At 43.5% G+C, this 24,112-nt stretch overlaps 1 long non-coding RNA gene across 3 annotated transcripts; it reads right to left on the bottom strand.

Annotated features, from left to right (window-relative positions):
• Window positions 1–9,632: 9,632 nt before the first annotated feature.
• LOC123096231 (uncharacterized) lies at window positions 9,633–14,316 on the bottom strand. 3 transcript variants are annotated; one of them, XR_006446510.1, is made up of 5 exons: window positions 13,605–14,314; window positions 13,363–13,537; window positions 12,161–12,432; window positions 10,106–11,499; window positions 9,633–9,975 (listed from the first exon to the last, which is right to left on the bottom strand). It is a non-coding gene; the product is annotated as an uncharacterized lncRNA (long non-coding RNA). The 3 variants fall into 3 exon arrangements; XR_006446511.1 differs by having other exon boundaries at window positions 12,334–12,432; window positions 13,605–14,313; XR_006446509.1 differs by having other exon boundaries at window positions 10,106–12,432; window positions 13,605–14,316.
• Window positions 14,317–24,112: the final 9,796 nt, after the last annotated feature.

The following is a 24,112-nucleotide window of genomic DNA, read 5'->3' as shown; positions in this document are numbered from 1 at the left end:
ACCAAATTTATGTATCAAAAGGGTGGTTTGATTTCAAATACCAAATGCAACTTCGATATGGCACCTCTCTCACAAAGCGCACGGTATTGCTTGCCCCCACCCCCCCTCGTGTCGGCACGAAGGGAATCCTAAGCTATGAATATGCATGCCCCACTCCCCCAACCGAGGTTCACCTAGCAAAGTGTGAAGTAGCTAGCAGCCCCCACCCCCCTCGTGTTGCCACGAAGGGAATGCTAAGTTATGAATGCATGCCCCCCAATCGAGGTTCACCTAGCAAAGTGCGAAGTAGCAACCCCCCCCCCCACACACACACACACACTTTCAGTCGGCGGGTCAGAGAGGCATATATCTCACCAAGATGGATCGTAAAACGGACCAAGCTAGAATAATCCACCTTGGTCGTACAACCTCTCTCTTGTTGTTGGTCAAAGTGATGGCCGTCCATGTGACCCCGGAGATGGGCTAGCTCGCCAATAATCACGCAAGTAGCTAGTCCCCGAAGACAACCACTGCATGCGTGTGGCCCAAACATATGTATGGAGAGGTGTGTTTTTGAGTAACAATGGAACAACTTTGATGTGGCACTGTGATTTGGAACTAGAAATCTCCACACTGAGTGAGGGTTAGGTTGACGATGCATATGTATGTTACACCACACTTCAAGCCAACGACGGGGATTCATGCATGCATGCGTGCATAGTATATGCGCTCAAACTTAATTAGGTTTGAATCTCACCATGACCTATACTACGATAACACGAACCAAATGAAGAATCCGCCATGGTAACCTATCTTGTTGTTGGTCAAGGTGATCATGGATGTCCACGCGGGCCCGCAAATATATAGGCTTGTCGCCACGCGAGGGAGTGTATCGTTCGAAGGCAACCACTGCATGCATATGTATGGAGGTGATGCGTGCATGCATGTTTGAATACACAACATTGATGTGGCACGTGTGTCAAAAATCATACACTAGCTCCCCACACAGAGCGAGATCGGTTCATGATGTGTCGTTGTACTAGCCACTTCGACTCGATGGGAGGGATTCATGCGTACACATGCATGTGTGTATGCTCAAACTGTATCATGCATGTCATCCCAGAGCAAAAATAATAATCCCCTCCTAAGTCAAATTAACCTCTCTTGTTGTCAGGCAAAAAGTAGTGATGGACCAAGCGGGCCCACAGATGGAAAGCATCGATATCGCTGATAACCGCTTAAGTGTGTGCGAGAGGACAACCACCACTGCTTTGCATGTGGGCCAAACATATATATGTTGAGTACCCAAAATGCACAACTTTGATGTGCCACATGCCTCAAAAACCGTAAACCATGCACCCACACAGAGTGAGGTTCATATCAAGCGTACTACATATGATGGTCCCCTTCCCCCCTCTTCACCGCATACTATATGCTCCTGCCGTAATATATGTACAACCCAAAAGAATCCATCGATGGTGAAATTAATTAACCTCTCCTGATGTAGGTCAAAGTGATGCATGCATGCATCAACGATGGCCTCATGGGCCCAGAGATGGAAGCGTCACACATGAGTGTCCAAGCTAGGATATGCATGTGGCCCAAAAAGGTGTTGTGTGATGTTTGAATAACCAATTTCACAATTTTGATGTGGCACGTGCCTCGGTAACTAAAAAGTCCCGACACTGAGTGAGGTGTACTTGTTCACGGACGCGTACGTATAGTATATATGCTAGTCCCCTCCCACCTCTTCGACGCGTACTATATACCACCATAACACAAACAAAAAAGATTCTACCTTGCTGGTCAAATTAACCTCACTGCCGGCTATTCGTCAAAGTGATGGACGAGGACCTCACGGGCCCACAGAAAGCGTCACACGCGAGTATCGAGTGTCGTGTAGGACAACCATCAACTGCGTGTGGCCAAAACATTTATGTTCGAATGGTACAGGTGATAAGTGATTAGTTGTTTCATCTGTGCAAATGATTTCTGCTAGTAATCCGACTAGGGTTAGTGTTCATGCTAATAATTCCTAGGCAGGACTTGACAATTGATTTTGAATGGCCTACATATGTTTGTGCCATTATTTTCTTCAAGATTGGCCTGTACATAGACGACTATGCTTAAAAATCGAACCATAATCTCTAGATATGTATAAATATATTGCCATAAATTCCTAATCCTACTTCACGGCATGTAATCAATGATTTGATGCCAAATTTGTTTTACTATTTGTATAGGTGCTGTCTGACCATGTGGACAGCGAGGATGAAGATGCCCAGAGGAGGTACAAGAGGCGAATCCCGAGGGAGCTTTATGAGGGAATGCATAACAGGCGTATTAGGACCTGGAACGACGGCTATGGATGCCCATCTTGCAACCACAAGCTTCATGGAGCGTATATAAGTGTTCTGGAGCATGCAAGAGGACGGGCCGTTGGCTCCTTCAAGCAGAAGTATTCTCACAGGGTGGCACACGACGCGTATGTCGAGTACCTGGAGAAGCTTCAGGATCGTGCCGGCCGCATGTGAGATGAGATGTGGGATGGATCGAACTATGTACGCTTGAGTATGCTTAATGACAGTTGAACTATGTACTTATGGTTGAACTATGCTTATGTACGTGTACGCTTATTATCTATGTCTGAGTATGTCAAATATTTCGCCAAATTTTGGTAAAAATTACAACGGGGGACCAATAAACCAGGACGGAGGTAGTAGGTCAATCACACACGGTTCCCAAAATTGGAACCGTGTGCAGTGACTTTCATTTTGCCTGCTGCGTCAATCACACACGGTTCGCTCTAGCAAACCGTCGCCCCCAAAATTCTTTGTGGGACAGAAAACCCTCACCATCCGATTCAAAAAAGAAAAAAGAAAACCCTCACCATCCCCACGTCACAAAAACCCTCACCCCGCCCGCCACCCCCTCGGCCCCTCCGGTACGTTCCCCATTCACACCTGCACAAGCTCCTCCGCGTCTATGCCATGGCACCGCCTATCGCGGTGGTAAACACGTAGCTCGACGCCTGCCGCTGCCGCCAGGCTGCCGGCAAAGCCCACCGCATTTCGCCACTTCCGCTTGCCACCGCCTATCGCCATCGACTTTCTCGACACTACTCGCGGTCGACCCAGTTCCACTCGGTTGGGGAATCTGCCGCACTGAGGGTTCTTTCTCATGGACGACAAGGTAACTAATTTAACGAGATATTATCTCATCCCTTATCCCAGTTCATCTGCCTCCTTTAATCACCCGGCGGAAATCGCCGTGAATTCATTTTTATTCGAGCTGATTTGAGGGTTTTCTTTCATTCATAGAATGTACAGTGCGCCGACACTTCAGGACTTTGCGACCGCCGCCAGAGATTCCATCTCATCATACCAGATAACTTGAGGACACGCGCGGTATGTTCAATCTCACCCTAAATCGGTTGGCATGGCCTACTTTCCTGAACATATTCTAAATATTGCTACATTTGGATAAAAGGTGCCACATGCACCATATACGTCAAAGGGGATTTCCCCCTCTTCTTTCTATAGGCAAATAAATGATGTATTGTTCTTTCAATTACTCTCATTTCTCCATGACATCATGTTTACCCTATCTGTTTCATTATAGATTTTTGTCCTTCTATTTCAACTGTTGTACAGTTCTTTCAATTTGGGCCCATATTTGCACGTTACCATATTTTCTTTAACAATCCTACCATTTTCTGCAGAACATCCCTCACTATGCAACAAATTATGTAGTGCACAATTTTTCCCTTTACATAGATCAAGGCTCCACGGATGTCATACTACACATAAACCATGGATTTACAATCGTTGCTACTGTAAGACTTGATGAACGTGGTGACTCCTATTTTGGCACTGGCTTTTGGAATGAAATTGCAAAGTTTTATGTACCGAAAGCTGGCACTAAAATTGCACTGCACATAAAGGGGCCTGGTCATGAGATATATGCTAACTTCCCCGACAAAATCATCTGTCCAGACTTTGTTCGAAGTAAGTTTTCTTTTCAACTATCTGCATATGTTGACTTACCCAGCAATGTTAAATGAATTGTGTAGTATTTAAGCAACCAATTGTTATTCCCTTTTCTTACTATATTCCTACCTAATAACTTCTAGTTACCAATACACTTTTCTATTGCCCTGTTTTAACTAAATATTCCTTGTACTCCCATTTCTATCAGAAAGCGCCGCTAACAAGGACACTCCGGAGGTGGAGAACGGGGCTGCCAACAAGTGGAGGTGGGGCGAGCTAGAACCTCAAGCGACTCCAGCAGGTCTAGACTTAATCAGCAGCCTCCCCGATGATATGTTGAGATTCATCATCTCCCTCCTCCCAATCAAATATGGGGCGCGGACAACCCTCCTTTCCCGGTGGTGGCGCCCCCTATGAAACTCCAGCCCTCTCGACCTCATCGACACCCACGAGCTCTACCATGGCTATCGGAAAAGCTTGGATGCGTTCTCCAAGATCCTCGGCAGTCACCTTGGCCCAACCAAAGGCCTTAGAATAGGCAAGTTCCGTTCCAACGGCAGGGACCGAGCCAAGCTTGACGACTAGTTTTGATCCCCCGCCCTATATCAGCTCGAGGAGCTCACTTTTGATGATGGGCATATGCGATCGCTGCCAACGTCCGCACTCTGCCTCGCGCCCATGCTGCGCGTCGCCAAGTTCTGGAACTACCATTTCCCGCCCCTTAATGACGCGCCCACTCTTATTCTACCATGACTGAAGCACCTCGAGCTCGTCGTCGTCTGCCTCTCAAAGGGTGACATGGAGCGCCTGCTCCATGGCTGTACTGCACTCGAGTACCTTCGTCTTCACGCGATCAATGGGTTGAGTACCTTCCACATCACCTCCATGACTCTCCGGACTATTTATGTGTGTTGCTGGTGCGGCAGGAAGACATCACAAGATGTGTACCATGGTATGGTCACCCAGAACACACCTGCACTTGAGAGATTACTTGTAGTTGATCAAGAAGGTCCAACAAGAATCAATGTCATTTCTGCGCCGAAATTGACAGTGGTGGGCTACTCGTCTGACAAATACTCCGAACTTGTTATTGGATCCACACCCGTTCAGGTACAACAGCCGCCTTCTACCTCTCCTTCTACAAATTAACATTATTTCTAATTTTGAAGATGTTTGTTCGTCTGTCATTCAGAAAATGATTCCGACAAGCTTGACCCCGAAACTGCGCACAGTGAAGGTCTTGGCACTAGAATCTATCGGCCCGACCTGGAGCAAGTTGTCAGTTTCCTGAGATGCTTTCCGTGCCTGGAGAAGCTATATATCGAGGTGATGTTCCTTTCCTGTTAAATGTTAACCATAAGGGAGTTCAATTTGTGACACCTTTTTCCAAGTTTACAATGACAATGTACTACGATTTCTGAAGGTTCTTATGGAGGATTTCAGTACATACATGTCCCTCCATATTGTTGCTTGATCCATATGGTTACAATCAATAAGCATTTCTCCTTTGGATTCATCTGTTTTAGTTTTCTTAGGGAACTTTTCATCCACTCCAACCTCTTGTGAAGAAGGCTACATTTTTGTAGAATGTAATAGAATGCCCATGTTAATCATGTCAGATCGAAGATGGCATGTTAGTGCATTTTACAAATCCTGCAAACCAAATAGCTAGGCCTATGGTAATGTTCAAAACTGCATGTAGGCACTAACACGTTTTCTTCTTTTGAAGATAAGATTAGGCCCAGTGGTGGATAATGTGATAAAATATAACAATCACGTCGAATGCCTAGATCTGCATCTCTCAGAAATTACTTTGAACTCCTACCGAGGGACCTTACCGGAGATTATATTCGCCAGGTTCTTTGTTCTCAAAGCAAGGGTGCTGAAGGAAATGAGGTTTGCCCTACATTTATTTCGCAAAAATGAATGGTTTGTTGATCAGCGCCGGCGCCTGCGGCAGAATGGAGTAGGCTCCAAAAATGTTGAATTTCATTTTGGAACTTCAGATGATAGAGGAATCGGAAGTCATCGTGTCAACCCCATACATGACTTCTCAGTGGCTGACCCCTTTGCAAAAATTGTGAGGTTTCGAAGCCAGACTTAGAAGCGGTGATATTAGTTTGAACCTCTCTGATATCCATGTTCAGCGGATCAGCGCGAGCGTTTGCAGTTGATGAGCTGAATTTCATTTCTAATATCAGTTTGAACCTTGTAATCTTTGAATTTGAGCCATATAACTCCGGAACTTGAACCTTGTAACATTTCGAGCTTTTGTGGTACAATCGTTGAAATGGCATCGTATGAGACTCGTATATTGCTAGCACTATTTTGACCTTAATATGCAATGGTCTTAGATTTTATTAACCATTCTCGAATCAGTTTACCTTCTCGATCTCATGGCACACGATCTGTATAGCTAACTCGACTGCGATCTTCGACATTATTGCACATAGTTGGTTTCTTCCACCGTGTGCACTATAGAGCGCAGAATTAATTATCGCACTCGAGTGTCCATCATCATCCTTCTGTGTAACTTTGACCTCATCACCCAAGGGTAAACTTATGACCGAAGTCATTCCACACACTTCATTTTTACAAAGCTTTTTGCCAATAAACGCCCACGATTTGTCCCTCTTCTAGCCGACGCGTGGCCAAACTTGCCGGGCAGGAAGCTTGCGCAGTAAACAGCGCGGTAGCGCGGGAACAGGCTCACCGACGATACATTTGCGCCTCTTCGAGCCCACGCGTGCGGTGCGGTGTTGTCAAGCGTGCACTGGAATCCTCCGCTATGAACGTTGTGACAAGACGTGACGATTACAGGCCGGCCGGCCCCCATTTATTACAGCGGCCATTTAACCTACCCTTGTGTCTCTTCAACCTTTCGATCGCGCCCCACCATTGCAAGAAGCACACCCACCACGAGAATTTCTTACAGGGTATCCTGCGCGGCTCCAATGGCGCTCCGAGCGGCTACCGACGACGAGCAGCAGTTCACCATGCGTCCCGTGGTGGACACCCACATAAGGTTCATGGACCTCTTGGTGGTGTACACCAACGACCCGGTCTGGGTGGAGCACTCCATCCACATCATGGAGCTGTCGCTTGCCGCGGAGAAGTACAAGGTAGTCGGGTTCGACCTTGAGTACACCCGCGCTCGTGCCGGATCTCGTCCCAAGGTCGCCGTCGCCCAGATGTGCATGCGCCACCACGTCCTCGTCTACCACTACTGCCTGGCCACAAGGCCTTGCGAGCGTTTCGCCAGGTTTGTCAACAGCCCCCACTACATGTTCGCTACGGTGGACATCACCAATGATGTAAAGGCGCTCGAGAATTCGGGCATCGCCTGCCAGAATCTTGTCGACATCCAGGGCCAATACAAGATCTGGGGCAACAATGAGCATGAGAAGGACTCACTGGTTCACCTCGCCGAGGCCATCATCGACCCCTACTACAGAGACATGAAGGATTCGTGCAACAAGGACAAGCGTGCCTGGCACTCGGCCTGGATGGAGAAACTCGACAAAGCTCTCGTCGTGTACGCAGCCAAGGAGGCGTACACGAGCTACGACATGTACAGGCGGATCGTTGACATGAGGAAGTGCCTCCTTCCACAAAACGGCCAGGGATCCAGCCAGAAGCAGAGCAATGGCAAGCGTCGTCGCAACAATAAGTAGATGATTAGATCCTCGTTTCTCCTACGTTAGTATGCATGTAATTGCTTTCTTTGGTGTGTGGAAATGTTATGTGTGTAGTCACTTGTGTAATTGTATGCTTAATTTGGTTATGCAATGCTGTCTTTTTAAGTATATATGTTGATGCTCTGTAGATAGAGCGTACATGTTGTGCGGACAAAGAAAATCACATCGCACACGGACTAAACAATGGTACCTTTCGGTGATGTTTCCATCAATCACTCATAATTGTATACCAGCAATCGTTTGCTCACAACACACATGGCTTGCTAGCAGCAATCGTCTGTGTTGTTATCGGTCTTCACACACGTTTCTGATTACAGACTTGTTTACCTCGAGTCACACACATCTTGTTCATTTGAACCGTTTCTGTTCTCATGTCTCAACGCAATCAGTTCATCCGAGTGAACCGCATGCCATATATTGCACACACCTTTGATTTGGCTGACCGTTTCTTTTGTGTTGCCTAATCACAAACAGTTCATCCGAGATAACCGTATGCTGTACATCACACACACCTTCATCTGGCTGCCCGTTTCTTTTGTGCCTCCTCATTGCAAACGGTTAATTGAGCTGAACCGTATGCCCTGCATCGCACAGCAACTAAAATCTGAACCGTGTTTGATGCATCCTCCATCGCAAACATTTTGCACCTTTTTTGACGGTTATTTTACACCACCGTTTGCGATTATGGCATCGCACACAGTTTCGTCGAAGGCTCTCTGATCGTAGTGTCGCGTTAGCAGCATCCTGCAGTAGTGGTAGGCTCGACCGCCTCCTTAGCCCAGGTGTCCACCTGGGCGCAGTAGAGGAACATGGCCGTCGCATCTTCGAGCTGGTGATCTCCGATGAAATAGCCAACTTGGAGCTCGAGATCGCGCTCCAGATGTACTGCGAGCGTGTCGACCGCTTGGACGAATGCCTGCACGAGTTCAGGCAGAACCAAGAGCTACCCTAGGCAAGAGCTGCTGGTCATGGTCTCATGGATGCGTTTTATTTTGAAAAGTCGTTTCGACGTGGATAGCTATGTATTCACAGCAATCATAGTATTGCTCTGTTTATTACTCTGTTTCAATGTGTGTACTCTGTTTTCCATTCTTATATGTTCTGTTTCAATGTGTGTATATACGCTTTCCATTCTGTATATGTGGATGATAACAGCTAGATTCAAATTAGTATACAAAAACAGATAGAAAATGGAATTCATAATATATATATATATATAATATTAATTGTTCATTAGTTCATCACAGAATATATATATATATATATAATATCATCACATATACGTGATGATACTTAACTACTAGGTACAATGCATAAAATTGAAAACGAACAATACTAAAACTAATAATCCCTCCTGGGGCCAGTATTCCAGCAGCCCCTCGCCAGCAGCTCCCTGGTGCGCGGTCACTACAAGAAATATGTCAACTTGTGACCTTGACTATTGGTCACTGAAAGGTCATTGTTTTTCATTTGCGACCTTTTTGTGACCAAAAACAAAAGGTCAAAAGCTGGCAGTCGTAAACTGAAATTAACGACCTTCTCTGTGAGAAGGTCGTAGACATTTACGACCAAAACAGAAGGTCGTTGAACCCATGACCTTTTGTTTTGGTCGCTGGTTGTCTGCCCAGGCCACGTCGGATCCGACGTGGCAATCTGACGTGGCAAAATTGCGACCAATTGAATTGGTCGTTGGTAAGATTCAGCCCGGTCCAATTCGGTGTTCTACATGGGCCAAGCCCATTAATTCAGCCTTTTATGATATTTTTTTGCTTGATGTTTTTGGGCCTTTTCTATAATGGGCCTTTACCTTTCCACATAGTTTGTTTCCTTTTTGTTTCTATTTTCTATTTGAGTCAAGGCCTGCTTATAATAATTCTGAATAGCTTTTCAGCCCAGGTTATTTTGGGCCATGGGATCTTAAAAATACAAGTATATTTGGGCCGTGGCCACTATCCTATCAGGTCCAGTAAGAACATTTTTTCTGGAGAATTTAATGTTCAAGTAAAATGTACACAATACATTACAGAAATAGCACATACAACAGTAGATACATTTTCATTTCACTCCTGCTATAGCTCACTACAACATAGACAGTACATGACACTTCATCATTCATTTTTTTGCCAGGCACTAGATGAGTACATCTCACTTCAAATAAACAGTACTATTCTCGAAAGCAAAATACGCCACCAGACGCCATGGTGCGCCATCTTACTTGATCTGGCATCAAGGAACTAGCAGCGCTGCTTGCTCCTTTGGCCCAGAGCTCCTTGCTGTAGAGGATGGCTGAAACTCGGATGCGAAACTCCCTGCACATGACATGTTGTGTCAATGCTTGCAGCAACAGAAAGAACTCACATACCATAGAACTTGCACAGTAATGTATCAACCACCAAACAGTATGAAGCAAAAACAAACAAGAGGGGGAGGAGTTTATACTTGATCTTCTTGAGCCTCTCCTTAAGCAAAAGCATCATCCAAGGTAATCGTATAAACAAGAACACTCCTTACGATTCTGGAAATGGACCAACACAGTAGTAGTGAAGCTATGCGGGGATCTTTGTGAAGCAGTTTATCGCTTCCTGGAGACACCAACAGTCTTTCCTCTCCTGCCCCAGTAGTGACGCAGACCACGATGGTTCCTGGGAAAGAGAGCAGGTTTCAAGCATAAGTGATCGCTCATACATCTATGCACTAAGGAAAAATGCTACTGCAACAGTGAAGTTTTAAGGAATCAGCCATCAGGCATCAGCATACATCTATTGGAAACAGAGCATTGATATACAGATCAGCTGGGTCACATACAAGGTACACTAGAAAGGTATAAATGAATACATTGACAATCATCAATACCAGATTGCAAGACATAACAATTATGTACCTAAGCAAGTCGACAATGGCATAGGGCAGGATATAAAATCTGGATACAAGTAATCGACAAACTAGTTCCAACAGATTGACTGAATTGAACTGCTATATAACCAAGTTAGAGCTGGCAGAAGTTGCAGGTAAATAAACATCCATAGAGCTAGCAGTAGCAAAAGATGACTTCGGTCTCTGCTTGACTAATGAATCAGTACATCTTCAAGCGAAAAATCATGAAGATCACACTACGATGTCCCTAACAACAGTAGAAGCTCAGAGGTGTGACAATATTTCGTAATATATAAGCCTCGGCTACAACTTTCCGCTTAACATGCAAATAAAAATCAGCCACTTATTGCTTATTTCATGCTTCAATTTTTATTTTCAGTTTTGTTAGGACAATCTGTATGCATAGGTACAGTCCTATACTTGTTTGGGAAGTCAAGATATTCATGTCAACAATTATATAGAGCCAAACAATCATTTAAGCATAGAAGGCACGTCATTTCTATATATAACTAAAGCATATTCAGCAAGCTACCGAAGCCAACAACTATGATTACTTAAGAAGGAAAATAGTCATCATAAGCCTATATTTCTTCAGGTTGGGCTCATGCACCACGAAACAACTTTAAAAATATAGAACCAATCCAGTAGGGGAAATTGATATGTAGTAGAGTTGCCTTAACTAATATATTGTGCTAGCTAGTGTAATGAGATGGATGCAAACTCAGAATCTTTCTTAGCTTAAATAAGAGAAGATGGAAAAAAGAGCACAGCCGAAGCAGGGGTTGATTGGAAGAAGTATCGCTTTGTTGAAGCGATGCGAGGCTTGGCTTGGGTGACTAGCAGGTCCAATGCTGAAATGTTATTGAACATGAGGAGCGACAGCAACAGTCCCACTGAAGAAACCACATATAGTCCTTTGTTGCGGCATCAGAAAACATGTAAGTAGCGAGCGCAGCATCCTGTAAGTATGAGGAAAACGAAATTGTTACAAAGTTCAGTACATACGAACGAGATATGCATCCTTGAGAGGTCAGACAGACAGACACAGAAATAGCCTGGCGTATGTATGCATCTATGTAATGTATAACAAGAAAATAGCAGGGGCGGATGCATCTGTACTTGTGCAATGCAGATGCAGATGTGCAGACTGAATTTTTTCCAGAGTAAATGCATACAGACAGATAGACGGTAAATAATGCTAGATGGGATGGGATCGACCATGAGAGTAGTTGATTCATTCCGTTGTAATATATTAGCTAGTGTAATATATGAGATTGTCAACCATCGAATTACAAAAGAAACAACATGAAATTGTTGTTATGGCCAAGCAGAAGAAATCTCCTACTAATAAACAGTGATATATAAGGAGAATTATTAAAGCATAGAATTATCCACAATGGCCATATGAATACAGGCATGTGCAATGGCTAGGAGGATCAGAATACTGGCTTGGTTTCTCTGAAGAGAAATAATAGCGTTCATGTGTGTGTGTGTATTCTGATGAGCCATTACCATCTAGCCAACAACATGGACATAATACACATTCTGGACCTAAATCAACATTTTTTATTTTATTTATGAAAAAATGCTGCTGATAATATATGCCAACGGTATCTTTACCTACAAATTAGGCGGTCAGCTACATGAGGTAAAAACTGAGATGACATTCAATCATCCGGTAGCAAAACAAGTATACTAGCTAGCTAGTACACTAGAATATGACCATCCAACATGCACACACGCATCATGCAGGAACATGTATGAACATTTTTCTGTAAGGGGGACATCAAGACCCTGTTTTGGAAGGACAAAAGAGCTCTTGAACGAGTTCTGGTCATCAGGTGCTTCTTCACCATCAGGCTCATTTGCTGCTGCTCATCCTCCTACTCCATCTACATGAACAAGAGAAAGTTAGTTGTTTGCATGGAATTCACTTAATAAAACAGTGGGTCAAGCTGAAAATATGTAATACAGATAAGAGTCCTAGGTTATGTATGTACAGAGCAGAGCAGCGGCAAGAGTAATGCAAATCACTGACCAAAACAGTGGGTCAAGCTGAAAATCGGTAACAGAAATTGCAGGATTGAGTATATCAAAACATGTCAGCCATTGATAACGCCAGTAAGAAGCCAAAGGCGAAAGATGCTTTGTTTTTGCTTGGAAACAAAGACTGAGTTGCCGGCTAGCTAGTGGAGTGACATGTTTGTAATGGCAGTTTGGTACTATTGGCTGTAGAAATATGGGAAGAACACATTCAGGGTTGGAGGTCAGACACTTGCACGCCCATCTCCAAGGTTGGCTGCTAGTCCTCCATTGATTAATATATGAAATTTGAAAGGGGCTAATCTGACCATCAACCTGATTTTCTGAATACAATTCCAGTCAGTCAGTCTGCAATAAATATGCAATAATAATGTATAGCCCCAAATTTTCTGAACAATAATAATGATGTAGCAAAATCAGGGGTTGTAGTAAATGGTACCAAGTGTTCATTTTTTTACTGCTCAAGCTAGCTCAGTGCTTCCTTAATAAACTGGAAAGATGCAGCAAATACGAGATTTCTGCGTCATAGGATAACCTGATATTTCCATAAGTTACATTTGGAAGCTCAACTAGTAGTACGAGATTAATAAATGGCTCCAATGCGAGTCATTAGTCAGGCCATGCAATGAAAAGTATTCATCACTAGCTAGGATGTGTAGAAATACTACTGTAGATTCACTATTTGCAGTACATGCAGTCTAATACAGTCGGACATTATCCTAGATGGAAGCCTTGTACTACTGCAGAATTACAATTGCGGAGGAGGGATCGGAAATTACCCTCAAGGGCCCATGGAGATTGCCCCAGCAGCGACCTCGGAGAGGCCGGTGATGAGGACGAGGGACGAGCAGGCAGGTCACCACCACCACCACCCCTGGGCGGCCGCGCATTCACATCCTCCCATTGTGCCGCCACACCAGGAGACATGGAGCTGGATGAGGAGTGCGACTGGATCTGGAAGGAGTGCTCCAATAAATCAAGGGGATGAAGGATCAAATCAAAGATTGAGGTCGCCGCTTACATCTTACTGACAATCCTGGCGCGGGCGTCGAGATGGAGCCCGGAGCGCCAGTCGCCTCCGGCGGTGGGGCGCCGGTGCGTTCGGGTCAACCCCGCCTCCGGCGGCCGCGGTGGCGGGATCTGAGTCTTGGGTGGGGCGCTAGTTGGCGTCCACGCTCCCCCTCCCCTCGCCCCTCCGGCTCGTCCGCCATAGCCAACGAGTAGATCGGGGAGGCAGGTCGCTTGCTCGGGAGATCGATTGATGGGGACGGCGCCTGCACGGAGAAGTGAGGGGAACTGGGCTCGGCGGTGGGACCAGTGCGGGGGCGAGGGGAGGGCGGAGGTGGCTCGCCTTCCCTTTTCTGGCGTGGGGCGTGCGGCGTGGTGGGAGACAGAGGCGAAGCGGTGAGCGTGCGAGGAACACGGATCGGGGAGGTGCGAGGCCATGAGGAAAAAGAGGTGCGGCGCCGAGGGCGGGACGAGCGCGGCGGCCCTGCGGCGGAGGGCGCTGACCAAGGCCTCCGGGACGGGCGGAGGAAGAGCGGCGGACGTCCTCCAGGAGGCGAGGAGGAGCGGATGGTGGCGCGCGGGCGCGGGCGGCGGGGTCGGATCTGAATCGGGGAGAATGGATCTGAATCGGGAGGGATGGGATCGGCGGGGTGGCGGCGGCGATGGGGGAGAGGGAGCGCGTGAAGTGGGTGGCGGATCTGGAGCGCTAGGGTTCGTGGGGTGAGAGGGTGAGGGAGTTTTCTTTTTTCTTTTTCTTTTTTTTTGGGACAAAGAGGGGGAGGGGGTGAGGGAGAAAGGGCTGCCGTCGGATCCAAGAGCATCCGACGGCGTTTGAGCACGATCCGCGTGACATGTCCATGGACCAATCAGAACGCAGTACACGTTATGACCTTCTAAATTGGTCGTAATCGACTAAAAATAAGGTGTTGAACAATATTTTTCAAAAAAAAGGTGTTGAATCATATAAACAATTTTATGATATGAGAAATTCAAAAAGAAACATTCTCATTGTGTCACCAAATGTGACATAGTTTTTAGGAAAACTAACAAACTTGAAATTGGAATAAGACAAATATCTTTTCAAAATTGTTATGAGAAATGAGTTTTTAGGGGGGGTCATTTTCTACTTTTTCACATGAAAAATTCAAAGAAATGATCTCGTTTTGAGCACAATGGTGCATCTTGGAATGGCAAACAATATTGCCTAAGGAAGTTTTCATTTTCTTTGGACGAAAAAATCATTTTCCATTTTTCGAGTGCCCCAAATGAGGTTTTTTTTGAAGAACCTACCAAATAATTGTTGTAAAATTGGACCAAATCATTTTTATAAAATAGTAGGCCGTATTTAATGCACAATTGACCAAATGGTTGGGCGTAAAAAGTTTTGATCCACTTCTGGTGAAAAAGACAAATTTCCGCCGTTTTAGCTGGAAGCGGGTCAAATTTGAACTGCAGCTGCCTCATAGTTTGCTATTTATTTTTTCCAAAAAACATTTCTAGGTACAAAAATATCTATTTAATCAAAGAAACACCAAAAAAATCCAATATTCAACCACTAGCTAGGAGCGGTCATTCCCGCTGTTTTGACCGCATTTTGAAACGGGTATGAAAAATTCAAAAAAATCAAAAAATTGGTAAACCTTCGCATTGTGTAATTATATGTGACCAAGTTACCAGGAAAAATAATAAACTTGTAATACGGCAATTCTTTTTAAAAAAGTGTTCTCAAAAACGAGCTATCATGTGTGAAGACTCATGGCTTTCAAGCCAAATGATCAATCTTATGGCCACATTCATGGCATAGTTTGTTCAAATGATCTCATATTGTTCACAAGGGTATATATTGGAATGACAAACTGTAACATCCCAAAATTCTAAATTTTGGAATGTTATAATAAACAGATAGATTGGATTGATTGTTTCATTGATTGAGTGAAATTGAGTGGAATTCAAAACTTTTTGAAAGTTAAATGAGAGGGAATAAAAGGACTTTCCCAAACTTTCATTTTGCTTTTATGATCTCCATGGATTCAAATTCTTTTCATCACAAAACCCTGGAGAGAAGATGACATGACTTCTTCCATTTATTTAAATGACAAGGGGTGTTGAAAATATTTGAATTTCATTTGAAAATATTTCCTATTTCTGAAACTTTATGCAACTCAATGATTTTCACGAGAGAAGATAAAATGACTTCTTCAAAACAAATGAAATATGAGTTGGGAGTTTTAAAGGATTAAAATCAAAGTCCCATTGAAATTATTTTTCAATATTGGAGTTATTTGAGTTTTATTCAAATTATTTTTCTCCAAAAATAAAATATATGGAAATTAGGGTAAATGATTCCCTACATCAAAAAATTGGAGAGAAATAAATTTGAAATCATTTTGGTATTTTTAAAATTATTTTTATTGGATTTTATTAAGGCAGTAGCACTGTTTGATTTATTTGAATTTCTGAGGATTTTATTTGCCTTTAGAAAAATGTTCATGTTGTAGAAAATCTTTTTCTGAAAATTTTGATATATTATATGCCTATATAATATTTTATTTTCATTTTCATTTTCTTCTCTTTTCCCTCTGTTTAAAAAAAAGACTTCACCGACTGGGCTGGCCCAGCACCCAGCCAGGTCGCGGCCCAGCTCGCCCGTCGTCCCTCTGCGGGACTCCTCCCGAGTCCGTCGCCGCGCCGCCTTGCTCGCCGTGCTCGCCCCGGCCTCCTCTGCCCCCTCCCGCACGCCACCGCGCCGCCCCTCCCCCCTTAAATAGCGCCGCCCCGGGCCCCTCTCTCTTTCCTCTCTTCTCGCCGCCGCCTCGAGCCGCACCGCCGTCGTCGCCGCTGCCGCGCCTCGCCTAACCCCGCGCCGCCCGCGCTGCTGCCTCCGCCGCCCCGCGTAGCCTCCGCCCGCTGCCGCCGCCGCGCCGGAGCTCGCCGCCCTCGCCGGAGCCCCGCGCCATCTCGCCGGAGAACGCCGCCGCCACCGCCGTTGGTTTTCTCGCCGCCGGTCGAATCCGCGAGAACCGGTACAAAACCGCTCGGTTCCCTACGGTTTTATTGTTTTTTTTAAACCGTAGTTTGTTTTTTTTAAACCGGTTTGGTTAGGTTTATTTATTTAGAGAACGTTCACTGGTTAGGTTTAGAAAACGAACGTTCGTTCTTTAGGTTTTTCTTTTATTTTTATTTTTCTGGCAGGGACCTATCCGTAGTGTTACTTTTATAGATTAGTCCCTGTTTTTCAAACGACCACATCTTTTTACTCGTTTGTCCAAATCCAACGAAACCAACGCCCACGTCTTCGTTATGATTCCCTCTATCCAGTAATACAACTCAAACATGTTTTTGAAATTTTAAAATTTGAACTAGATCAGATTTGAATTCAAACTTCGTTTGATCGTAACTTGAGTTTCGTAACTCCGTTTGAGTTGATTCTTTTTGCAAATCGAAGCTCTTGACCTAAACTTTCTGATAAGGCCAAATTCACATAATTTTGGTACTGATAGAAATTGTTTTATGTTGCAAGAGTTATTTGCTTGGTTTTGAAGTTTTCCGAATTTTTTTCTTCGTTCTTTCTGATCTTTTGAGTGATTGCTTATGTGTGGTTCTCATTGCTTGCTTTCGATAGATCGACCGGAGTGTGACGAGTAGACCTATCCAGAGTATTGAGTGCGAATCATCTTCATCAACATTGCAGGCAAGTTCACACTTTGATCATATCCCTTTCATACCCAGTTTTTATGCATTAGATTCAACCCTCAAACATTGCATGAGTAGGATTGATAACATGTGGGTATTGGGAAGTAGTTGATGAGGTAGGAACCTATTGCCCTGTTTATTATCAAACCTTTGGGAGTTACTTCTACGTTTGCTTATATTGCTATGCTATGCTCGTAGACGTGGATTGGGTTTGAGCGAATTTCCATGACAGATGTGAGGTTGTTAATTAATGGTTCAACTTAAGGTGGCTACTTAAATAAACATCTGGGTGGATTGAGGCACCTGGGGAACCCAGTGCTGCCTGTATTTTTGGATATCCCGGGGTACCCGTGTGATCATCCTATGGACCGCCACCCAGGCTCAAAGGGATCATGAGATTATTCATGCTAGAAAATTCCGTGTGCAGCCACAAGCTATTATGGGCTCTAGCATAGTTGAGTATGTTGCATGACCTCTTCCAATGGTAGGCTAGCAGATTTAGGGGGTGTAGGTGGTACTGTCTACCCAGGGTTAGAGTTAATGCTTCTGAAAGACTGTGTCTCAGTCATCCGTTTCTCAAACATGATGTAGTGCGAGAATCAAGCGGAGGCGATCGAGTCTTGTGGGGAAAAGTGCACAAACCTCTGCAAAGTGTACAAACTAATCATGGTTAGCCGTGTCCCCGGTTATGGACATCTTGAGTATCTAGTTCTTGGATTATCCCATTGATCTCATCATGTTACTTTAATTAATTTTGTTGGGTTAATGATGATACTTAATTGGGATTGAGTTGGAGGTACCTTCTCAATGTTTAACAACCACCATGATAGTTAAATAAAATTTATTCCTTTGGAGTAGGGAAAAATTGGCTTTTCGCAAAAACATTATAACCATAGAGCTTTTCCACCAGCCATATATGCATGTAGTGATAGCCTTTGTTCATCATTTCTCTATGGTGTGAATTTGCCAGCATATTCCATGTGCTGACCCGTTTTCGGGCTGCAACGTTTCATGTTGCAGGATTTTTACGACGAGTAAGTGATACGTTAGGGTTACGATTTCTACACTCAACTTTGCCGTTGGTGTTGATGGGAATCCACAACCCTGTTACTTCCGCTATTTGGATTGAGGTAATAGTATTTACGTTACTTTATACATGTGATTTACCTCTGTTATAAATCCTCGAGTACTGTGTGTGTCAGCATACCGATCCAGGGATGACACTTAAGCACAGAGACTTGATCCATTCGGGTCGGGTCGCTACACAAACAATGTTGCTTAAGGGATTTTTCATTTTCTTTGGACGAAAAATTCATTTTCCATTTTTCGAGTGCCCGAAATGAGGTTTTTTTGTGAAGGACCTCCCAAATAATTGTTGCAAAATTGGACCAAATCAATTTTCTAAATACTAGGACATATTTAATGCACAATTGACCAAATGGTTGGCTGTAAAAAGTTTTGATCCACCTCTCGTGAAAATGACAAATTTCCGCCGATTCAGTTGGAAGCGGGTCAAATTTGAACTGTAGCTGCCTTGTAGTTTGCTCTTTATTTTTTCCAAAAATCATTTCTAGGTACATAAGTATCTATTTAATCAGAGAAACAACAAAAAAATTCCAAGATTCAACCACTAGCGAGGAACGGTCATTCCCGCCGTTTTGATCGCATTTTGAAATGGGCATAAAAAATTCAAAAAAATCAAAAACTTGGAAAACCTTCGCATTGTGTCATTATATGTGGCCAAGTTTCCAGGAAAAATAATAAACTTGTAATACGGAAATTATTTAAAAAAAGTGTTCTCAGAAACGAGCTATCATGCGTGAAGATTCATGGCTTTCAAGCCAAATGATCAATCTTATGGCCACATTCATGGCATAGTTTGTTCAAATGATCTCATATTGTTCACAAGGGTGCATCTTGGAATGGCAAACAATGTTGCCTAAGGGAGTTTTCATTTTCTTTGGACAAAAGAACCATTTTCCATTTTTCGAGTGCCCAAAAGGAGGCTTTTTTGTGAAGGACCTCCCAAATAATTGTTGCAAAATTGGACCAAATCATTTTTATAAAATACTAGGCCATATTTAATGCACAATTGACCAAATGGTTGGGTGTAAAAAGTTTTGATCCACCTCGTGAAAAAGACAAATTTCCGCCGATTCAGTTGGAAGTGGGTCAAATTTGAACTCTAGCTGCCTTGTAGTTTGGTTTTTATTTTTTACAAAAATCATTTCTAGGTACATAAGTATCTATTTAATTAAAGAAACACCAAAAAAATCCAAGATTCAACCACTAGCTAGGAACGGTCATTCCCGCCGTTTTGACCGCATTTTGAAACGGGCATAACAAATTAAAAAATCGAAAAATTGGGAAACCTTCGCATTGTGTCATTATATGTGGCCAAGTTCCCAGGAAAAATAACAAACTTGTAATACGACAATTATTTTAAAAAAGTGTTCTCAGAAACGAGCTATCACGTATGGAGATCAATGGCTTTCAAGCCAAGTGATCAATCTTATGGCCACATTCATGGCATAGTTTGTTAAAATGATATCATATTGTGCACAAGGGTGCATCTTGGAATTCCAAACAATGTTGCCTAAGGGAGTTTTCATTTTCTTTGCACGGAAAATTCATTTTCCATTTTCTGAGTGCCTGAAAGGAGGTTTTTTTGTAAAGGACCTCCCAAATAATTGTTGCAAAATTGGACCAAATCAATTTTCTAAAATAATAGGACATATTTAATGCACAATTGACAAAATGGTTGGGTGTAAAAAGTTTTGATCCACCTCTGGTGAAAAAGACAAATTCCCGCCGATTCAGTAGGAAGCGGGTCAAATTTGAACTACATCTGCCTCATAGTTTGCTATTTGTTTTTTCCAAAAATCATTTATAGTTACATAAGTACCTATTTAATCAGAAATACATGGTTTGGTGGCGATGCGTCGAGGTTTGGGCGGTGGCCGAGGGCCCCAACTATAGAGCGCATAAACTCGCATGCCGGCCGCATGGTCACCGCGTGACCGTGGCGTTGCCATGTGTTCTGGGTGGCCTAGGCATGTCTAGTGGGTTGGGCACTCCCCAGGTAGGTGCTAGGAAGAAAATTACAACATAAGACTCTCACGAGGAGACCGATCGATGCTCAAACATGAATTAGCATCCAAGTGTTTGATTAGCGGTACGGGAAATGTACATGGCTAATGGGCGTGAGTTTTGGATGAGGATGATCAGTTACTAAGAAGTCCGTCTTCACAAATTTTTAGCTCAAAAGGAGGAGCCTAGGTGGTACTTGCTTTGCAAAGTACCACACTGGACATAAATACGAATGTTGAAGCTGGGCTCAAAATAATGAATGGATTGAGCTGCATTTGGTGTAGGGTGGTTATTTGGGCATAGGAAAGCACTGTAGAAAATGGATAATATTTGGACATGCCAAAGTGGTACTTCCTTCACAAAGTGCTGCTTTGAACAGAATAGGAAAATGAATATTGTTGAATTATTTTTGAACTAGGCAAGGAAGGTTTTTAACATATTTGATGAAGATATGATCCAAACAATTTATGAGAATTTTTTGGGAATTTTTGGAATAACAGAAATATAGGTTGCTTCACAACCTAGGGCAAAAATTGACACATGGACATGACACATAGGCAAAACTGATGAGATGGCGCCTAGTCATCGCAACCCACCACAATTTACAAGGGTATGACCATCTATATTGGTCGTTAACAACTAGAAATAAGGCAGCGGACTAGCGCTGTTTGCTTTATGACCATTTCATGTAAGGAAATTATGACCTTTCTGACCAAAATGGTCGCAATGGTTTAGGGTTTGGAGCCCCCGAACAGATTTTGACCAATTGGTCTCAAATGGTCATAGATCTATGACCAATTCTTCCAGGGTCACTGACAGAAGGTCACTAGTTGACATATTTCTTGTAGTGGGTGTCTTCCCAGTGCGGAGGCAGTACTCCGACTCCTCCGCCTCGCAGCGCTTGACGTACCGATCTGCCTCTTGCTCGCGGACGCGCGCGGCCGATCTTGCTATTTCGTTGGGCGCCCATCGGAGCTCCTCGTCGGTGGCTCATGTCTACTACGCAACCTTCTTCTTTTAGACGTTGTTGGGCCTCCAAGTGCAGAGGTTTGTAGGACAGTACCAAATTTCCCTCAAGTGGATGACCTAAGGTTTATCAATCCGTGGAAGGCGTAGGATGAAGATGGTCTCTCTCAAACAACCCTGCAACCAGATAACAAAGAGTCTCTTGTGTCCCCAACACACCCAATACAAAGGTAAATTGTATAGGTGCACTAGTTCGGCGAAGAGATGGTGATACAAGTCCAATATGGATGGTAGATATAGGTTTTTGTAATCTGAAATTATAAAAACAGCATGGTAACTAATGATAAAAGTGAGCGTAAACGGTATTGCAATGCTAGGAAACAAGGCCTAGGGTTCATACTTTCACTAGTGCAAGTTCTCTCAACAATAATAACATAATTGGGTCATATAACTATCCCTCAACATGCAACAAAGAGTCACTCCAAAGTCACTAATAGCGGAGAACAAACGAAGAGATTATGGTAGGGTACGAAACCACCTCAAAGTTATTCTTTCCGATCAATCCATTGGGCTATTCCTATAAGTGTCACAAACAGCCCTAGAGTTCGTAGTAAAATAACACCTTAAGACACACATCAACCAAAATCCTAATGTCACCTAGATACTCCAATGTCACCTCAAGTATCTGTGGTTATGATTATACGATATGCATCACACAATCTCATATTCATCTATTCAACTAACACATAGAACTTCAAAGAGTGCCCCAAAGTTTCTACCGGAGAGTCAAGACGAAAACATGTGCCAACCCCTATGCATAGGTTCATGGGCGGAACCCGCAAGTTGATCACCAAAACATACATCAAGTGAATCAATAGAATAACCCATTGTCACCACGGTTATCCCATGCAAGACATACATCAAGTGTTCTCAAATCATTAAAGACTCAATCCGAAAAGATAACTTCACAGGGAAAACTCAATCCATTACAAGAGAGTAGAGGGGGAGAAACATCATAAGATCCAACTACAATAGCAAAGCTCGCGATACATCAAGATCGTATCACCTCAAGAACACAAGAGAGAGAGAGAGATCAAACACATAGCTACTGGTACATACCCTCAGCCCCGAGGGTGAACTACTCCCTCCTCATCATGGAGAGCACCGGGATGATGAAGATGGCCACCGGTGAGGGATCCCCCCTCCGGCAGTGTGCCGGAACAGGGTCCCGATTGGTTTTTGGTGGCTACAGAGGCTTGCGGCGGTGGAACTCCCGATCTATTCTCCTCCCCGAAGGTTTTAGGGTATATGGGAATATATAGGCGAAAGAAGTCGGTAAGGGGAGCCACGAGGGGCCCACGAGGGTGGAGGGCGCGCCCAGGGGGGTGGGCGCGCCCCCCCTGCCTCGTGCTCTCCTCATTGATCCCCTGACGTGCACTCCAAGTCTCTCGTATTGCTTTCTTTCCAAAAATAACTTTTCCAAAGGTTTCATTCCGTTTGGACTCCGTTTGATATTCCTTTTCTGCGAAACACTGAAACAAGGTAAAAAAACAAAAACTGGCACTGGGCTCTGGGTCAATAGGTTAGTCCCAAAAGTAATATAAAAGTGCATAGTAAAGCCCATAAAACATCCAAGATGGATAATATAATAGCATGAATACTTCATAAATTATAGATACGGTGGAGACGTATCAGCATCCCCAAGCTTAATTCCTGCTCGTCCTCGAGTAGGTAAATGATAAAATAAATAATTTATGAAGTGTGAATGCTAGCAGGTGCATAAGTTTGATCAATGATAATTTCAATCACCTTTTCTAGCATCATTATATGTCATAACAGTAGCTCAACTCATAGAACTTTGCATGATCAAGTAACAAGATATTCACATGCTAAAGTATAGATCATAAACTTTCTTGAAAACTAAAAAACCATGTTATTAGTCATGAAACAATTACAATTCATCTTATTTTCAGGAAGAGTCTATGTCAGAGCTTTAATTTAGCAAACTCTACATACTCAACTATCATTTAGTCTTTCACAATTGCTAACACTCACACGATATTTATGGGTTCAAAGTTTTAATCAGACACAGAGAAAGATAGGGGCCTATAGATTCGCCTCCCAACCTTTTACCTCAAGGGTAATGTCAACAATAATAGTTCATGATGCCTTACATCCAATTGGATATATATCAGAATCTTTCCAGCACGAGGTGCTTGCCAAAGGATAAAATGTAAAAAGGAAAGGTGAAGATCACCATGACTCTTGCATAAAAGTAGAATATAGGCCCTTCGCAGAGGGAAGCAGAGGTTGCCATGCGCTTTTATAGTTGGATGCACAAAATCTTAATGCGAGGGAACGTCACTTTATATTGCCACTTGTGATAGGGACCTTTATTATGCAGTCTGTCGCTTTTATTTCTTCCATATCACAATGATCGTATAAAGCTTATTTTCCCCACACTAAAAGACCATACATATTTAGAGAGCAATTTTTATTGCATGCACCGATGACAACTTACTTGAAGGATCTTACTCAATCCATAGGTAGGTATGGTGGACTCTCATGGCAATACTGGTTTAAGGGATGTTTGGAAGCACAAGTAGTATCTCTACTTGGATCAAAGAATTTGGCTAGCATGAGGGGGAAAGGCAAGCTCAACGTGTTAGGCGATCCATGACAATATACTTTATTTCAGATATAAGAAAACATAACCCATTACGTTGTCTTCCTTGTCCAACGTCAACCTTTTATCATGTCATATTTTAATGA

The sequence above is a fragment of the Triticum aestivum genome, chromosome 4D, assembly GCF_018294505.1.
Source record: "Triticum aestivum cultivar Chinese Spring chromosome 4D, IWGSC CS RefSeq v2.1, whole genome shotgun sequence".
NCBI classification, from domain to species: domain Eukaryota; kingdom Viridiplantae; phylum Streptophyta; class Magnoliopsida; order Poales; family Poaceae; genus Triticum; species Triticum aestivum.
Note: the sequence above shows the minus strand (reverse complement) of the source record. Positions and strands in the feature narration are given on the sequence as shown.